Source organism: Condylura cristata, unplaced genomic scaffold (genome assembly GCF_000260355.1).
Source record: "Condylura cristata isolate star-nosed mole 26May11 unplaced genomic scaffold, ConCri1.0 scaffold00004, whole genome shotgun sequence".
Lineage (NCBI taxonomy): Eukaryota > Metazoa > Chordata > Mammalia > Eulipotyphla > Talpidae > Condylura > Condylura cristata.
The window spans coordinates 26,995,387-27,000,773 of record NW_004567105.1 but is presented as its reverse complement, the minus strand read 5'-3'; the positions used below and the strand labels follow the sequence as shown (position 1 = coordinate 27,000,773).

Genomic DNA, 5,387 nt, shown 5'->3' with positions numbered 1-5,387 from the left:
CATGCGGAAGTGGCTTTAGCTTCTTAGTGCAGTGCTTTAACCCGCTGCACCACCAGGGAGGGCCCTCTGTAAAGATTTTTAAATATCAGAAAGAAAAATCCTTGAAATATGAAACTAGACCACTGGGTATGATTCCTCCAGAATATTATTTTAACAAAAACCTTATATTTGAAAACCAAGAATTTGTACTAATTGTGTAGGGCATCATTCTCATTTTCTCTAAGTCAATAGAAGGACATTCTTCTGAAGAGAAAATAGTTCCTAAAAACCTACACCACATAATTTATTAGAAAATGCTATCTCAGAAATACAGCTCTAAGACATCCAATCATGTATTATTTTCTTTTTCTGAATAGTTATTTGTGATATTATTTGTGGCATGGTTTGCTCATTTCAGTACAATGTTTAACAAATCCAAAAACAACCAGTTGATTCTGGCAAAAAAAATAAAAATGACAATGGACAGGATTTGCAGAGATGTTATGCTGCATAAATTATTGCCTTGTACCACTAACTCATTTTTTCCCCTTTGTTAGATTGTGTCTTTTGGCCTAGCAGCTAGGAAATGAAAAATAAAAAATGACAAACTATCCATTTAAGCGAACAGTAAAAAGTTAGTTCTTGTAAATTTACAGATTATTATGAAATCATGCCTTGTTGCGAAGACTCCTTCCCTTTCTTCCTTCCTATACCAGGTAGGGAGGAGCATATTGGGAAACCTGTGCTAAGTTACTAGTTGTTAGCTATGTGCAGTCTTACCTCGTCTTTGCTGTGATGGGCAACAGGATTCCTACATGTTTCTTGTATCCAGGGTATCAAATAGGCTTCATTTTGCCTGCTCCTCTGATCAGTAGCTCCTGGCTACTGGAGGCACTGTCATGGATGGGCTGGAGTCATAAAGAGTGTCGTATTTGTGGTAATACCTGCCACAGGCAGTAAGATAGTGGTAATCTGGAAATTGAAAAGTGGAAATGACAGAGATGCTGCCTTGAGGATGGCACATTATGAGTTGCTGCTCATTAGACCAGTGCAAACACAGCATGGGTACTGCCTGGGAGGTTTAGGGTCATGAGGTCAGGTAGGGAGCATAAGAGGAGATTGGTGGAGAGAGAGGATGTGGTGGAAAATTTCCTGGATGTAGACAAGCCTTGCTGTTTCTACTTTGCAGTTGAGTGACCTTGGGTAGTTTATTTGTTATTTTAAGAATGATAATAACAATAATACTCCTGTATTTTGTACCAAAAAGTGGCTAAAAGGATTGCTTCTTCTGTGTCTAAATAAAATATGACTTTGTAAACTATCAAGCTCCACTCCAACTGTTAGAAATTAATGAATAATGACATGTGATGACATATTCACAAATAGTGTTTATTGCATTTTGCATTAAATTACAGTAGCATGAGAATAATATATCAAGTGCTTTGAGAGTAGAGACAACAAAGAGGTCATTTCCTGTTTTTGGAGAGATAGGAAATCTGCATGGCGAAAGCAGTTTTCAGCTGGGTCTCAAGGTGAAATTTTAAGTTGTAGATTTAAAGACACTTCCAGAGGGAGAATACTAGGCGAGCCAAGACTTAAAGCGAAGAAAATAAAAGTTATTGAAATAATAAATAAATTTATTATTCTTTATAATGATAAGGATGGGAAGGCAGGGGTGAAGGGGAACACACAGTCGCGGACCACACTGGGTTGCCGCTGCTGCCGCCGCCACCATCGTGCCAGCCCCTTGGGTCTCAACGAGTCAGTGTGACCTCGAGTGGGAGACAAGCCAGTTTGGGAACAGATTGGACCCAGCTCCATTCAACATTGCTACCAGTTATTTGCTAATGACAGAACTCAGCTAGGCGCAATTTACATAGAAACATCATGCCTTACGCGGGAAGGACGACAATTTCCAGGGGAAAGCTGCCATTATGGAGAAGTTGTCTAGCCTTCCACTCCAGAAGATCCAGCACACCATCACGGCACAGGACCATCAGCCCACGCCAGACAATTGCATCGTCAGCATGGTTGTGGGCCAGCTCAAAGCCGACGAAAACCCCATCATAGGGTTCCACCAGATGTTCTTATTAAAGAACATCAAGATGCCTGGATTTGCACCAATGACATGTGCAGGCTTGCTGACCACCTCCCTGCCAGGCACTCACACTGTTTCCTCCTCCCTCCAATTCCTGATACTATTTACACTCCTCCAGATGCTCCAAATATCATACACAAATGAGCAAGCCATGGTGGGAGTTAGCGCATGCGCGGCTGCCCCCATGGTGTTGTATATGAAGTTTGGACATGAGACTAGTTGCATCTGACAGGAGAAGTTTGTGTTGTATCTGTGCATGCCTTGGAAAGACTTAAGGAGTGCAAAAGGTTATCTCTCTCTCTCTCTTTTTTTTTTAAAATCTACTGACAAATTGCTCTAGTAACTCAAAGAAGTGAAGGAGAAAGCAGCTGCCTCAATGCCCAGATTTTGACTTGTTCAGATGTTTAATGATACTATAAAACCACAAAAATTTTCTTAACAAATAATAATAATAATAGGAAGGATGGAGGGAACAAAGTTTGGAGGTCCATGCAAAGATCATATTTTGGGGGAATTTGTGTTTTCTTAAGGAATTTGCATTTGAAATGAACATTCCTGGTAGGTAAAATATGAAATAAGTGAGGATTTCAATTCTCATTTTTCATAGTGGGAATACAGTATATTTTGTGTGTCACTAGCTTATATGTTTCATTGAATTTTTAAAATTTCTCTTTTCTAGGGTAGTTTGTTACAGCTACACACTTTGTAAGGCTTGAATGATATCTTTTGTACCTAACTGTCTCTTTGACCCTTAATAACTCACTTGAGTAGTTGTACTTCTTACCTGGACATGTTGCTTCCAGTGTCTCTACACCATAGTCCATTCAATGAAAGGTTGCTTGATTCATTTTGCTGCTCTTATCTGATCATTCCCTGTTCAGACTACAAAGCTTCTCCTCTTTCTGGATAAAGGTTTGGGCTACCTAGCTTGGCATTCAACTTACATGGTTAAAAATCACCTGTACAGTCATCTCTTGTGTTTTCCTTTGACATAACCTATATTTCAATTATTTTTTCTCTATATAACTTTGAATTGTTTATGTCACTTTGAACGGCCCTCACACTTCTTTCCCATGTGTCAAAGTTCAAGATTGAGTTCTAATGTCAGTGTCCCCAGTCCTCACAATGGGAAGTAATCATCCTTGTCTTTAAATCACAAGAGTTAACACTTACATTCAACTTATTGTGTGCTAGGTGCTATCCTCAAACTTTCACTGAAACACTCATTTCATCCTCATAACACTTCCTATAAGGCGGCATAATCTCTTCTTGGCTAAGCTTACATAACAAATAATTGGCTAGTTGAACTGAGGCATTCTGACATCACTCTTTTTGAAAACTGCTCTGGTAATTGTTGCTTCCTTCTTATGGCATTTACTTTTCTAAATTTGATTGCTTGTAGATTTGCCCCATTTGTCTGCTCTGCCTGACCCTTTGAAGTAGAAGACTACTATGTATCCAAGTTTTATAATAAGGATTAATAAGTTTACATGACTTATTTAAAGTCATAGGGTCATAGAACAGTGCATGATAAAACTACATTTTGAAATAAAGTCTGCTTAAACTGTCCCTGGATTTCACTGCAAGTCACTAAATCTGTTCCCTTTCATTTCTGGACACAACATAGACTCCATTCCCAGAGGAATCATTAAATGGGAGAAACAGGAATTGGCTCCTTTCAAACCTGGCTCATGATACAAAGTTCTCCTCTCTGCTGTCTGATGTTAATAGCTATCTTAGAAATATATACTGAAGATGGCGAGTTTCCATCAATTTCAGCCTTTGAATAACTACTTGATAAAACGTCTTTCTTCTTCTAGGAGATAAAATTCTATTGAGAAAGAATTTTATTGAGAAAGAAATAAACTTCTAAGTTAAGCCATTTGGGTTTTATTTATTTCTTACTGCAAGATAGCATTACCTTAATAATATACTTCCTTTACCCTTTTTATACTTAGCCTCTCCTATGTAAGCAATGGTCTCTTAGTTGTTCATGTGTGGCTAAAGTTATTTAGGGCAGGTACCCTTCTTTACTTCTATCTGCTTTTCATCAATACTTTCAATCCCTCTCCTTCTCTGAAAAACATAGAAATAGGCAGTATTAGTCAAGTTGTTTTGGAAACAACCTAGTACCAAGGATGGTGAAAAATATCAGAAAATGTATATAGACACAATGGGCTACTCATTAGCTATAAGAAAAGATGAATTGTCACCATTTGCAACAACCCAGGTAGAACTAGAGAGGATAAAGCTAAGTGAGATAAGTCAGAAAGAGAAAAGCAATACCAGGTGCTTTCATTTATATGTGGAACAAAGAGAAACAAAACAGTCCGTTAGATAGAACCAAACCCATAACAAACCCTTGACATCTGCCTACAAAACCGAGGCAACCAGAAGGGAAGGGTGGTGAGAATGGAGAAAAAGGCTTGGAGAGTCACTGGGGCTTTGGTGGTGGGCTCAGAAGGGCATGAAAATGTACATATGGTGAGGTTTGAACCTTAACTCCTAAACCAAGCACAATGAACATAATTGGGGAAAAAGAAATAGGTTATATTACTTTGAGCTCACCATCCAACCCCCTCTGCTCTTAACCTTTTTTTTTTTTTTTTAACACTAGTCTACTTCCTTCTTCATCTCTTCCTCCAGACACTAAGGATTTTAGCCTTTAGTTTACTATAATTTTCATGTTCACTCTTTCTGTCTTCTCCAGTAACTAAATTTCAGGTGTGTTATTCTTTGGTTACTTCTTTTCATAGCTCCAGTTCCTTTAAGTTTGTTGTTTCTGTTCTAGTAGTTCTCTACATTTAATAAACACTATTAGGAACCCCAGTTAATTGACCTTACTATTCCATAGGCCAAACACCCATCTTTACCTGGCTAAGATTTCTCCATCTATTGTTAAGTAATTTCTATTTATACATGTTTATCTCTTTAATTCTGGCACTGTTTTTGCCTGACAAAATTCCAGCCCTTGGTAAATTTAACTTCTTCCTATTCATTGCCTACATCAATGTAACTGAATGCCATGTAGGGAAAAAATGCAATAATGTTGATAGGTTTAATGATAAATTGATGCCCACAAACCTCAACTGGCCCCACAGTATACCACCTCCCCTATAATGTGCATTGTCTTAACTGCTTTCAAACTGTAAGAGAGGTGGTGGCTGGCTATATTCTAGAAGTATGTAAAGTCAGTGGTGGGTACATAGTGGAAAAGCTTGACCCTGGAGTCAGGCTAATTTTGGTTCATATATCATTTTTCCCACTTTTTAATTTCACTTTGGTTCAATTTTATGATCTGTGAAATTGG

The 5,387-nt window shown here is 38.2% G+C and overlaps 1 pseudogene; it reads left to right on the top strand.

Annotated features, from left to right (window-relative positions):
- The first annotated feature begins 1,068 nt into the window (after window positions 1–1,068).
- Window positions 1,069–2,221, top strand: LOC101630045 (annotated as a pseudogene).
- The last annotated feature ends 3,166 nt before the right edge of the window (window positions 2,222–5,387 follow it).